The sequence below is a fragment of the Propithecus coquereli genome, unplaced genomic scaffold (assembly GCF_000956105.1).
Source record: "Propithecus coquereli isolate 6110/MARCELLA unplaced genomic scaffold, Pcoq_1.0 Scaffold209, whole genome shotgun sequence".
NCBI lineage: Eukaryota > Metazoa > Chordata > Mammalia > Primates > Indriidae > Propithecus > Propithecus coquereli.
Genome location: NW_012145967.1, coordinates 1,459,566 through 1,473,770, shown reverse-complemented (window position 1 = coordinate 1,473,770; position 14,205 = coordinate 1,459,566). Strand labels below are relative to the sequence as shown.

At 41.2% G+C, this 14,205-nt stretch overlaps 1 pseudogene; it reads right to left on the bottom strand.

Moving 5' to 3' along the window:
* The window catches only part of LOC105810313, a 189,935-nt pseudogene that overhangs the window by 174,420 nt on the left and 1,310 nt on the right, over positions 1-14,205 (bottom strand).

Sequence of the window (14,205 nt, the reverse complement as noted above, 5' to 3'; positions counted from 1 at the left end):
TGCCACTGCGGAGCCACCGGCAAGTCTGTATGTCTTGGGACCCATCCTCCTTTACACATGAGGACAATAGCTCTGGCCCTTCTTGTCCTTGTCCCACAGGAATGTTAAGAAAATAAAACTAGGTGGCCGGTGTGAAGGAGCTCTGGAAGTAAAAGTGCTGGTGCCAGAGCTCAGTCCGTGTCCCGTGCTCCCCGGGTCTGCAAGAGGAAGGACCCACAGTCCACTCTAGCTGCGCAGCAGGGTGAGAAGCAGCCAGCCGGCAATGACGGCAGAAACTCCGCAGCTTGCGTGGGGAAGTCCGCGCCACCAGACAGCCATGGGCAAAACCAGGACGTAGTCTGTGCCCTGCCTTTATCCCAAGACACACTGCTCCCTCTCATCCAGGCATCCAGAGCTTCTTCTGGTGCTGGACTGGGCTACCTATCCAGGAGATACCTGCCTTTGGAAAGGCCACCTGGAGAGGACATAATACTTTAACCCCAAGCAGGCAGCCCATCTAACAACAGAACTTCAGCTGAAGGCCAGCTGGATGGGGGCACTGTGTGGGAATGAAGATTCTCCCAGTTAACTCCGGGCATCAGTTCCTGGAGCAGTTGCCGGGCTCCCGGGTGACACTGGCGACGGCGCTGCTCTCCCAGCCCCCGCTGTCCTCCCCGCGTCTGTGATTTCGTCCTCCCGACCTCAGGTGTGCTGTTGCCTTTAGGTGCTTTCAAAGCTCAGACTCACAGAGGGCAAAAGTGAGCCCAAGGAAGGGGGCCGAGGAGGGATACAGGTGCGACGGGAAAAGAGGACAGCTGCTTCCTAATGATGCATTTTGGTATCATCAAGGAGACAGTTTAATGCTATTGTTTCTGTGCATATCAAACCACTAATCCACGTCCTGTTTTGGCAACACAGGCTACCTCACATCTGTATGCCTTACCTACAATCTGTAAAGCTAATTTGTTAAACAGCTTTCTTCTCCCAGGGGAATGAGGTCATTGGTCACAGAAGATTGATTAAGCTCTTGGAGAATCAACATTAATGAAAATCAACACTGCCTAATGAGTGTTTTTATGGCAGCGTCGTAAAAAAGAATTTTAAAAGGAGAAACAAATAAACAAAAGCAGCAAGAAAGGCCAGAAGGCTTCCCTCCTGATGTCTCTCAGTCCTCGTGGTAAATTTGGTATCTGGACAGCGGTCAACATTCCCTCCGCTGGGCCAGCCCCACCCTCCTCCCGGCCCAACCCTGACTCGTGGGCGTCAGGTCTGGAACGTTTTCACGTGTGTATGTGCACACCTTGTTCCAAAGACACTTCCCTTTGTCCAGGCCAAATGTGTGGAGAGAAAAACAGACTTTCAGTCAGAAAACCTGTTTGAACATTAGCGGCACCATTTACTGGGTGACTTTGGGCAGGGAATTAACCTCTCTGGCCATTTGCACATCTCTAAAAGAGGGATACTAGTTCTTGCCATGGCTCCCCCAGTAATGGCATCAGACTGAGAATCCCCAGCTAGTCTGTGCGAATGATTTTTTAAACCATAAAGGCCTCCGTAAATAGAGGGATCTTACTGTTTGTAAGACTCTGTTGGCTGGTGGCAGGTCAGTTGGATACCAGAGTCCCACAAGCGGGGCTGGATTCCAGGCTCAGAGGCTGGCTCCGCAGTGGACCAGCTACATGACCTCAGGCGAGCTCCGTCATCTTCCGTAGGCCACACTACTTCTGTGAAATGGCATAATCCCAGCATTGCATTTTTAGAGTTTGGGAGGATAAAGTGGGGAAAGGGATAGAAAGTGCTTAGGACAGTGTTAGAAATGAGTCGGTGTGATTAGTGATTCTCCCGCTACGCAACTCCACCCTTCTCTCTCCACAATGGAGTGAGGAGAGAACCCGGAGCACTTTCCAACCCGCCCACCAGCAACAGCCCGTGCACAGACCAAACCGCGGCCCCCGGGTCCACACAGAAGCCAGATGGAAACAGACACTGAGCAATTCCAGCCCCCTAATGCCATTGGGGCCCTGGGCTTCAGAGCAGGGGAAAGGCCGGCAAGGAATTGAACGGACTGATGGCAGCGGGGTAGGGAAAGAGTTTGGAATGCTCGACTGTCAAAGAGACACATCTGAGAAGTATGAAAATAACTGTACCTTGAGACGGTGGTGTGAGGGAGGTGATAGCTACCTATTCTCACTGCAGTGCTAGAACAAGCAAAGGGGCTTAAATCAAAAACGGGGTGATTTAGCAAACATGTGAAAACCCAAGAAGGGAAAGGAAGGAAGGGGGGTGAGGAGAGAAGAAAGAAAGAAAGCATATCTCAGAAGGAACTTTTTCCACCGCCCCACCCCAGAATGTTTTTGTTAAATAAATATATAAAGAAAATGAATCAGTAAAAAAATCTGTTCTTTCCTATTTTTTCCATTTTGTTTTTCCAGTTCTTCATGTCTCTAATTTTACCTAAATGATAATTTTATGAGCAAATCAAGTTATACATAATACATTTTATGTTTCTTCTTAGCAAAATGATTTTAGATATGTAAATTGCACTACAAAAATAAATATTGCATGATATTCTAATTTTTCACCAAATTTACATTTTCCTTTCCCCCAAATTCCCCAACCCTCTATCTCTAGTAGTTTTAACATTTCCAAGACCTTGACATTTATAAATTTAGCTTAGATGTAAGAGAGAAGTGATTTCGTTTGGGATTAGGTGGTGCTTTTTGTTGGTTGACAAGGTCCTAAAATCTAGTTGGCAAATATTATTTCATCTCTGGACCAGTGATTAGAAAGGTGGATATAATTGTATGGAATAGACGAAGATGGAATATGATGGGCTCCCTACGTTTTTGTGGCAAGATTTTTAAAATCTCTCCATTATACATAACACCTTCAGGCTCAGGTGTACTTGAAATCCCACCAAGACCCGGCTCCATTTCCTGAGGTGCACGCTGGTGAAATGGGCATGTGAATTTTCCCCCAGGCCTCAGAGGCAGAGAGGCATGGCAGGTGCCCCTGTCCTGGCCCTATTTCTAGAAGCTCTTTGGTTCATGCTGGCATCAAACCCCATATGAAACCTAGTGAGGGTTTATAGCCAAAAGCTTTGACCATTGATCATCCAGATTGAGCTCGAATCCATCTTCTGGAAACCCTGAGAATCAAAAACTGCTGGTTAAATTACATAGAGCTGTGCTGGCCAATATCGTATCCACTAGCCACATGTGGCCATTTAAATAATACTAAATAAATTTAATAATATTAAATAAAATTAAAATTTCAGTTCCTCAGTTGCACTAGCTACATTTCAAGTGCTACTTAGCCACATAGGGCTAGTAGCTTCTACGCCAGACAGCACAGATATAAAACATTTCCATCATTGTGGACAATTCTATTGAAGGGGAATTGAGAAGAATGAAGAAATTAGCAATTGTTAAGTGCTTGCTATGTACCAGGGGCTCTGTATTTTGAGGCTCATTAAATTATCTGATGGTCTATGTAGTAAGTGATATCATCCTCACTTTCAAATGGAGAATTGGAGGCTCAAGAAAGTTCATCTGTCCAGAGTCCCATAGTTAGTGGCAAAGCTGGTGAATCTGGAACTGTCCAATCCTGAAACTCTGGATAGGTCTTAGGATGAGACCAAGATGAGTATGATGGAGGTCTACAGAGGGTGTATATGGGTGTGGAGATGTGAGATAATGAAGAATTGGGCAAGAAATGAAAATAACTAGCTTTAATAGAAGAAACAGACTCCTTCCCTTCACCATGCACCTCCAAGGGGAGAAACAGTAGCTGCCCTTTCCATGGATGCACCAGTCTTGCTTCATGTGGGTGCAAGCACTGAGCAGCCATCAAGATTGCATTGCCAACTCCTGGGGAATAAGTACAATATTAGAATCATATAATCCTATCGGCTGAAAAGTCATCATCACATGGGGTTTCTAGATACAGCATGGGCTCAGCCCTCTGTTACTGAGGCTCGAGAGAACCTCTTCACATTGAAAAAATGACAGCAGCTCCATCTGACACAGCCCAGGCTTCAGGCAGAGACTCAAGAGAGTAGGTCTCATTTCCTCTGAGGGGTTGCTATGAAAATAGCTACACAACAGGGTCAATATGACCTATTTATAGAGAGCTTCAGCAGCCAGAGTGTCCTGGAGCAGCTCCTTGCATTCTCTTTGAGTAGTAGAAAGAGCCTTCGTGCCGTCCTTCCCAACAGCTGTGGTGAGAGCCAATCTGTGAAGTCCATGAACAGCAGCAAGAGCTGAGCAGCAACAGCTTGTAGGAGGAGACTGCTGCAGCAGAGAGGCACATTCATAGCCTCATGCGCACACTCACAGTGGACATAGTGGGGTCCAAGTCTGCTTGGGTTAGGAGGTCACGGCCCAGACAAAGGAGGCACACCAGATACAATGCTGGGATGGGTGGAGTGAGAAGCTCCTGCTGGGTCACATCTAGGGTCTACTGTGGAAGGAGCACAGCATGTGATTGAGGTCAGAGGAGCTGGGGCTTGGCTGTAAATGGTTGGTGGTTTGTGTTCTCTGCTAAACCACACGCTCCATAACAGAAGGAGCTATGTGTTAGCTCCCCTTTCCAGCCTCGCCCCACTTCCTAGAACAGGGAAGGCACTTGGCAAATACCCTGATTCTCAGCAATGAAATCAGGGATTCTCGTGTATTAGTTAGGGTTCTTCAGAGAAAGAATCCATAGAATACACAGAGATATATGAGAGGAGATTTATTGTAGGAATTGGCTCCTGGAATTAAAGGGGCCAAGAAGTTTTGCAATACACCATCTGCAAACTGGAGACACAAAATCTGGTGGTGTGATTCATCCTGAATCCACAGGCCTGAGGACAAGGGCTTGGAGGGGGATTGATGTAAATCCTGGAGTCCGAAGGCCTGAGTACCAGCAGTTCTGACACCCAAGGGCAGGAGAAGATGAATATCGCAGCTCAAAAAGAGAGAGAATGCATACTTCCTCCACCATTTTGTTCTGATTTGGCCCTCAATGGATTGGAGGACACCCATTCACACTGGTGAGGGAAAAGTCTCTTTACTCCGTCTACTGATTCAAATACTAATCTCATCCAGAAACACCCTCTCAGACAAACCCAGAAATAACGTTTTACCAGCTAACTGGGCATCCCTCAGCCCAGGCAACCTGACACATAAAATTAACTATCACAGTTCACTTCATGGAAGACTAGTTTTAAAAGATGCTAATGAGTATTTTAAAAAGAAGAAGAAGGAGACAAAGAAAAAGAAAGCCTTCCATGGTCAACTTAGTTTGGAAAGCATTGGATTAACAAGGTTCAACAGGGCAATTTATTGTAGGATTTCTCTGAGCCTTTTAAATGATAATGAGGGGAATATAGAAAGCAGCATTTCCTTCCTAAGCCTAATTGACCATGGAATTCTTTTTCCACAGAGCTTCTTGTGGGACTATTGTTCGGTAGAAGCACCGATCAGGACCTCTGACTTCATCTCACTATTGTAGTCTTTAGATAAAGCAAGTATGCTACTTCGAGGTTGATTGGCTAACTAGTGAATTGTACCAACACATAAAGCATCACTGGAGGCACACCATTCCTAGATTTATTTATCCATCTAGGCAACTAAAGGGTGCTCACCTGTATTAATGTTGGTCTCAAGAACATAGATTTCTTCTTGTCTGTTTCCGTGCCAATGATACAATAATTACTAGCCCAGCAATCAGTCAAATTCATCACCACATCAACATTGAATTAATTTATCTATTAATATTTTGAGCACCTACTATATGAAAAGTATGATCTTATATAACCTAGGAACACAATTCTGTAAAAGATGAAAGGATTATTCGAGTTCTCCAGAAATTTGCAACCTAATTGGGGAAATTAGAAATACACATTTTTCCCTCGGGGTATCTGTTCCCTGCTGCTGCTCATATCCCCACCTTAAGATGCCTTCTTTCTAGTTGCTGTACTCAATTATCTTTCTCAAAATGCCTTCATTTTCACAATCTTAGCTGGAGATAGTTCTGTGTTTTTGGGCTTGTGTACAGTATGTATTATTCATATGCTCGCTTGTTTCTGAACAACTTATGAAAACCAACTAGAGATTAATTCATAAAAAATAAGCTTTTTTCCCTCTCTCCCTTTACAGGCCCAGATCTGTTTCTCTGCCACAATTGTATTGGCTGATTGGGTTTCTGCTCTCCCTCTGTCCCTATTCTGTAGGAAAATCATGTCTCTTTAGTATTGCTGCCACATATCTTTTCATGTGCCTGAAATATATACCATTGTGTTCTGACTTTTGTTTTGTGCAGAATCCCTTTTATGCTCTATCTTCTGCAAGGTCCCTCTGTCTTAGCAGCCAAAGACACTTCTGTTTGCAACCGGGAGATTTCCATTGTACTTTGCACATTGCAAGTTTTTTTGTTCTGTGTGGTGGCCTTTTGTAGTTGAGTTTGCTAATGTTTCCAATGGAAAACAGACACAGACACACTTTATCGGTCTCATTCTGCTCTAAGCCACAGTCGCTGAGCCACTGAGGGGACCAAGATCCTCCCTGCTCACAAGGGAGAAGGTGGCAGCAAAAAAGCATCCATGAGCTCCTTATGAAAGGTGAGAGGAGCAGATGTTTGATGGCTGGGGATTTTAGTTTTCTGACTTCAGCCATCTCAATCCTCTTTCTACATGGGAATATGTCTGTTACCCTTTTTCCTAGGAAACACACTTCGCCTTCCTCCTCCATCATCCAGCTCTGGGCCAGCCACCATAGGGTCGGTCCCTCTCTGACTCCCAGTAGTGCTTGGGTGTAGAGTGTAGGGATAATGACTTTCCCTCCCTGCCCGGCTCCCTACATTTCACTTTCAATTATGGACACAAACACAACTTCAACTTCATGGTCATGAACCATTCTCTGGCACTTTGTGTACAACTTAGGGTTGGGATCTGGGATTTAAAAAACATCTGCTGCATGGCTGGTGGCACTCATCTCCTCCCACTAGCAGCCCAGACTTGGGGGACGCTGTCAGGCATGCCCACTGCCTCCCAACACACCTTCCCAGAGTCCTTCCTCTGTGCCTCTTGCTGGTTCAGTTCTTCAGGCACCTGGAAGGGCAGTGACCACGGTTTAGAATTGTGGTCTGAGAGGTAGAGGGGAGGGCATGAAAAGGCAGTGACTCATGGGGACACAATGCTATTACCCTCACATGTAACGCATCTATTCAATCATGGAAGAAATCTTGACACAAAAGTCACCTATGTCAATTTGGCCTTGCACGACAATCCCAAACTCCTCTCCTGGAGAGTGTGTGTGTGCGCATGTGTGCACATGTGTGTGTGTGCGTGTGTGTGTGTGCGTGTGTGTGTGTATGTGTGAGAGAGAGAGAGACAGAGTTAGTCCTCTGGTTTGCTATCTCAAATCAACTCTTTCGGTTTTAAAACTTCTTTTTTTAAAAATATACCCTTACATGAATGGTTGTCATTTTCTTCATCTCTTCTTCCATATTTTAATTCATTATCATATATTTCCCACTAATGTAGTCTAAAACACACATTCATGTCAATGTTTACTGAAAACTCATCCTTTCCTTCCTTAAATCAATTTCTCTCTCTCTCTTTCTCTCTTTCTCTCTCTTGTTTTTTGTTTGTGTTTTTTCTTTGGTACTCTTGACTCTGTTCCCCCTTCTTTGACAAATTACAGTTTATTAGTTGTTATGGCAACTCTGTATTGCTCTGAATAACTCCCTCTCGTGATGTGGCTGCAAATGAAGGTGTTAGAAAAATAAAGACAGGTTTATGCTCCCCCAGTCTCTTCCCTAAGCCTTTCCCCATCCTCATTATCATCACTACCCAACACTCCCTGCCCCCCATCTTACTCACAGGTAACAGAGAAGCCCTAAAACAGATAAATAAATGGCTATATCTCTTCGGTTGTCCACGGCAGGATTATTTACAACTATAACAAAAATGGAACTGTAAACTGCTTGAGCTAGAGTAGCATATTGTGATTTGTGGCACTTTTGGAGTCAGCTTCTCAGTTTTGGAACAGCAATCACCACAACAGGCCAACTGTGTTAGGAGAGACAGGTGGCACATTCCATCCTAATTTTTCCTGGCTTCAGCTTCTGCCATTCATGCCTTACCTGAGACCCCTATGGTGTGATTCCGATCAATGCCCATTAGAACTACCTCATTCCCTTGACTTCAGCCAAACATCCTATCTGAATCAGGACTAAACTGCCTATCTACTAAATTCATATAAAGATCTCCGAACTTTTCACTAAATTATTCCAGACCCCACGCTCCACACCCCTTTAGGAATACACTTCACTTCTATATATCTTCCTAACAAGTTATTTTGCTGTCACATTTTCTCTGACATCTGTCACCTTGGTTATCTAAGCACTCTGGCAAATTCATGAGGCTAAAAACAAACACTTATGTGGGAAGGGGGAGAAAAGCTCTTCTTTTCTGCTCTCTCATCTCCATAGGGACAAAGTAGCAAAAAGAGGCTATGATTCTCCAAGGTCATGCTGTGCAAAGACAACACAACAGAGCCAAGAAAAGAGAACAAAACCCTGATTTCCAGTCCCTGACCTCCCTGATGCAGCAATATGCTGTCTGCAGTCAGTGTCAGTGTTTCTGCAGAAATCACTAGAGGAAATTTTGCAGCTCTGGCCAGAGCCAAGAAGGGATCTTCACAACATTGAACATATCCCCTTCCCTTCCAGGATCTGGGCCTTGCCTCCTTCTCTTACTGCTGGACATTCAAGCCCTATTTCAGCTTTCATACTTAATGACTCAATTCATTCAATCTAATTGGGGATCTTCCACAGGCAAACAAATGTTAGAGATGGGTAAAACTCTATCTATCCTCAAGGATTTACAATCTAGCAAGAAGAGATAAGATATATGTGCAAAAATTATTTACTAAGCACATACTATTTGTTATTCTAAACTCTGAAGAGGGAGCAATAGATAAAATCTACAAAAATTCTGTTCTAATGGACCTTATCTTTATCGTGAGGAGAAAGACAATAAACAGATAAACAAACAAGAGACATTACATTAAAATATAATGCAAGATGAAATGTGATATAACATAATGGAGATACAGATGAAATTGCTCAACACTTTTTCACACGGGATTTAAGTAGCGAAATGAGGATACGATCTAGTTTCAGAACTGTATTTGTAAAAACCTAGACCTCTGAATATAAAATTTTCTTCTCCAGTAAGCAAATATTGCAGATGTTGTATTTGCCTACACCTATAACTGGCTGGTGATCAAAACGTTTTGAAGAATTTGGAGCAGTTGAAATGTTAATTGTTCAAACGTAGCAGAGAATGTGTTTAAAAGTATAGGATCTCTGGGAACCGTTGCAATCCACTGGCCGCTGATGGGCTGCTATTCAGAAGAGAATGGACTTATTCCTCTGCCCTAATTATTGAAGCAGGTTACCTTGTGGTTGCTGAAAACTAAAGTAGCAACCCTAATTTCTTTGTCTTTAAAGGTAAGTAATTGTTTTGTGTTTAATGTAACTGTACATTATGCAGTAAGTTATCTTCTAAAATTAATTCTCTCATTAGTCCACATTTATCTGTCCCCCTGGGATTCAGCCAGTTGGGCAACATAGAGACCTTAGTTCCTCAAACAAATGACTTGAGAGAAACTTACTATGTAACTCCATTGTATAGTCTCCACTTACCTCAAAGCTGTCATTCAAAGTAGTCACTGTCCCTCACTTGTAGATTTGTCCAGATAATGCATGTTACTGGCACTCAGCGAGGTGTTAAGTTTTCTGACCGAGGATACTTTTTAGGCAACAGCACAGGGAAGTGGAGCTCAAGCAGAGCACATTAGTCTCTCTTAGATCTGGAAACAGACATGAGTATTCAGAACTACTAAAACTCCCCGAATCTGTAGGGCAGGAGAAAGGAGAGGAGAGAGCTACACAGAGAGAGCTGTCCAAGGCTACCTTACGTGGTGAGAATTCACAAGGCCTAGCAAGGAATGAATGCTCTGAAACTTAGAGCTAAATGTAGACACCAGAGGTTGCACGGTTCCAGGAGGCTGAGTATAGAGACCTCGCTGAGAGCCTTGACAGTCCATTGAGATCTCAGAATGGTCACCCCTTAGGAGTAAGAACCATGCCCTGAAAGAAGAGTCACACACTAGGGATAAGTACAAAACTAAACTGGACTCATCCTAATAAGGAATAAAAACAATCCTAACAGGGTCAAAAAGATCCACCAATAATTTAACTGCCTTCCAGAACAAAGTTCAGCTTTCTTTTAAAAAGGACAACATAATCCAGACTCCTTATGATGTATCACCTACAGGGTCTAGTATACAATAACAAATTACTAGACATGTAGAGAAGGAAAAAAAAACGTGACTATAATTCAAGAAAAAAATTGCCAATAGAAACAGACCTCAAGATGACCCCACTGGATTAGCAAATAAGAACATTAAGATAGCAATTATAACTATGATAAAAGTTAATATAATAAAAAATAATATATTAATAAATATAACTGAGTAAATACATGGAAATGTCATAGGATATTTAAAAATTAAATAGAAATTGTAACAGTGAAATTACAATATTGTTACGATGCAAAATCCACATACATAGAGGGCCAACTTTTCATTTACACCTGCAGGACTCGACTATGTGTGGATTCTGTTATATGTGGCGTCCTAGAACCAACCCCTTGCACACACCCAGGGAGAACTGTACTTTGAACTAAATAAAAGTAAAAACACAACATATCAAAATTTGCATTATGGCTCTACAATGGTGCTAGGAAGAAATTCACTGCTTTGAAAATAGGTGATCTAAGTTTCCATGATAAGAAACTAGAAAAAAAGAAACTAGAAAAAATTAAATCCAAAATAAGTATAAGAAATATAAAACAAAATGTAGCTCTTCCAATGGTTAATAAAGTTGAGAAAACCTGAGCAAAACTAATCAGTAAGAAAGAGAGAATATACTAACTACCAGCATCAGACACAAAAAAGGGATATCACTACAGATCCTACAGATATAAAAAGTATAATAAGAATATTACAACAGCTTTATACCAGTAAATTTAACAACTTAGATGAACTGAACGAAGTCCTTAAAAATACAATTTTATAAAACTGACACAAAAATATAGAACATAAAAATAGCCCATATCTAGTTTTTTAAGTAAAATTCATAACCACCAAGTACAGATGGTTTAATTATGAATTCTATGGCGTACTTAAAGAAGAAATAATAGGATCATCTACAAACTACTTGAGAAAAAGGAGAAGGACCATTTCACACCTTGTTTCACAAAGCCAGCAAAATTCTGATATCAAAACTTAACAAAGACATTTTAGTTAAAGAAAATTATGGCCAAAATCCCTCCCTGAACATAAACACAAAAACCCCTCATAAAATTTTAGCAAATTAAACCCAGAAATATATGAGATTTCCAAATTATGACCAACTGGAGTTTATACCAGGAATGTGAGGTTGTTTCGATATTCAAAAGTCAATCAATGTAATTCACCCTATTAATAAAATACAGGAGAAAAACTATGTATTATATTAATATGTGATCATTTTAATTGAAAATTATTTGGAAAACTCGATACCCATTCATAGTTAGAGCTCTAAGGAAAGTAGAAATAGATGGGAATGACTTAATCTGATAAAGGACATCTACAAAAATCCCTACGATCAACAACATACTTAATGGTGAAATATTGAACTATTAATATTTCCCGTTTATTTCAGAAAAAGAGTGAGAATGTTCTTTTTAATTTCTTCTATTCAACATTGTACTAGAGGAGCTAGCCAGTGAAATAAGGCTTGAAAAATACATAAAAAACATAAAAATTGAAAAGGAAGAAATTCTGTGTTTGTTCATCAATATTATGGCAGTTTATGTAGAACATCCTAAAGAATGTATATATAACTATTAGGACTTAAAAGTAAATAAAGTAAAGTCACAGGGTGCAAAGTCGTTATACAAATATCAGTCTGGAAAACTTGGATAATGTAATTTTAAAATACCATTTATGATAACATCATGAGACAAAAACTATTTAGGAATAAAATTAACAAAAGATGTACCAGAGATTTGGATTGGAAACTACAAAATATTACTGATAGAGATGAAAGAAACTATAAATAAATGAAAAGATACAAAATGTCCATAGATTGGGAGACTCAACATTGCTGAAGTATCAATTCTCCCCAAATCTTCTATAAAGTTAGTACAATCCCAGTAAGAATTCCAGCCAGCTATTTTACAGAAATTTACAAGTTGATTCTAGTATATATATGAAAATACAAAGGGCTTAGAATAGCTTAAATAATCTTTAAAAGAATAAATTTGGAGAGCTTACATTACCTAGTTTATAGGCTTACAAGTTTTCACTGGGCTGTTGATTACCTGGTATATGTATTGTTCAAAACATATTGAGTAGCCTTTAATTATATGTGAATTTTACCACAATATAAAAAAATTAAAAATCGCAACTTCCTGTTGATGGACTATGTCACAAGAAGTTACCCTTACCTTCTGATACAATGATCAGCTGATATAGATGACAGCAGGCAAGCATACATACAACAGAGCCCTTTTTCTTTCTGTCTTCTTTAGTAAGCAATGCTGATGGATTATTCTGCGTCAACTTGTTTAAACTGAAACTGCTTATTTCAGAATTTCTTCTCTATGTATTTCCAAGTTAGAATAGGCCCAAAGAAAAATTTGCAAAAGATTTGGAAGGCAGAAGTGACACAGCAACTAATATTCTCTGAAGTTGCCGTAGTCAGATGTCGCGATGGACACGTACAGAATAGCCCAACAGGTTTCATCTTGTTCTCATTCTCTCTGCTCCACATCCAGCCCCATTTCTCCAGCGCTCACCCCGATAGCCAACAGACTCAGGCTCACCACCAGACACACGTCTGCAGACCCACAGAAGCAATAGCTGCACAGAGGCAACATTTCTCACGGTCCTCCCGGAGACCCTCCTCTGTAGTTCCGCTTCTGATTGTCCAGCCGGCTGCTGACTCATTTTCTGTTCCTCCAGCTCCCTTTGCGGACCTTCACTTTCCTACTCCCTTTCCAACTGTGGAAGGTCGAGCTGCTCTTGCAGATCTCTTATCCCACAGCGCTTACAGTGACTCTGACTGACACTATAGCAACCCTTTCATCTCTGACGCTGGAGCTGGTCACTTAATGGGAGCAAAGGGTGACGTGGCCTCAGTGAATTACATGCGGGTAGAGGAATGGGGTCTAGCCTTGTAGTAAAACTAACTACTATAGGGATAGAAGTCAGAGAGATAATATTGAATCTCAGGTGAACTGTCATGTATCATACGAGCATCCTAAAATCATAAGACATACTCTTGTATTTAAATACGCTTCTCTCTGAAGTCATCTGATATAGGCTCTGATTTCAAAAAACAAAAAGGGCCCCAATACATCCTACCTTAGGTCATTGAGTAGGCCAATACCATAGCTAAAAATCAGACAAAGCATTGGGAGATGACAAAGGGGCATGCGCATTTAGGCATACTTTTGTATTTCTCCTTTAAAAACAAAGGAAAAACAATGTACATCTTCTGGGACGGAAAAAAGAATGGTATATCAGAAATAACTAACCTATCCTTTGTGTTTAGAAAATTGTGGCACCATAGAAAAATCATCTTATATTCTTATTTCTTATTTTATTTACCACAAATCTAGATATAAGACCCATCCCAACTTCTTCATAAAAGGATAGAAAAGTTTCTGCTCTGTGCTAAGCGTTTTTGAAACCGTCCTATAAGGAAAATGTTATTGGCCTCGTTTTACAGATGAAAGTGAGACTCAGAGATGTTAAATAACTTAATTAAGGCCGTGCAGTTTCTACGTAGGAAAGCCATGATTTAATCTCATGTCTGTCTGAGACTCACAATCTTTTCACTAAACCAGCCTCATTTTCATCATGAACGTCTGGGTTAGGAAAAAAACAAAGCTGTTGTGTGGATGTTATTCCCGTGAAATTATTTTGGAATAATCATAAAGAAAATAATTTTTAACTACCTCCAGACTTTCTATGCATGTATGTGTTCCTGCTCAAAGTAGTCACTTTGAGAGGGGTATACATATATCCCAATGGGTTCCAACAATAATGCTATTTTCCTACATATTTTTGGAACTCCCCTCTCAGAATTGCAGCACAATTGCTTTGTACACACACACACACA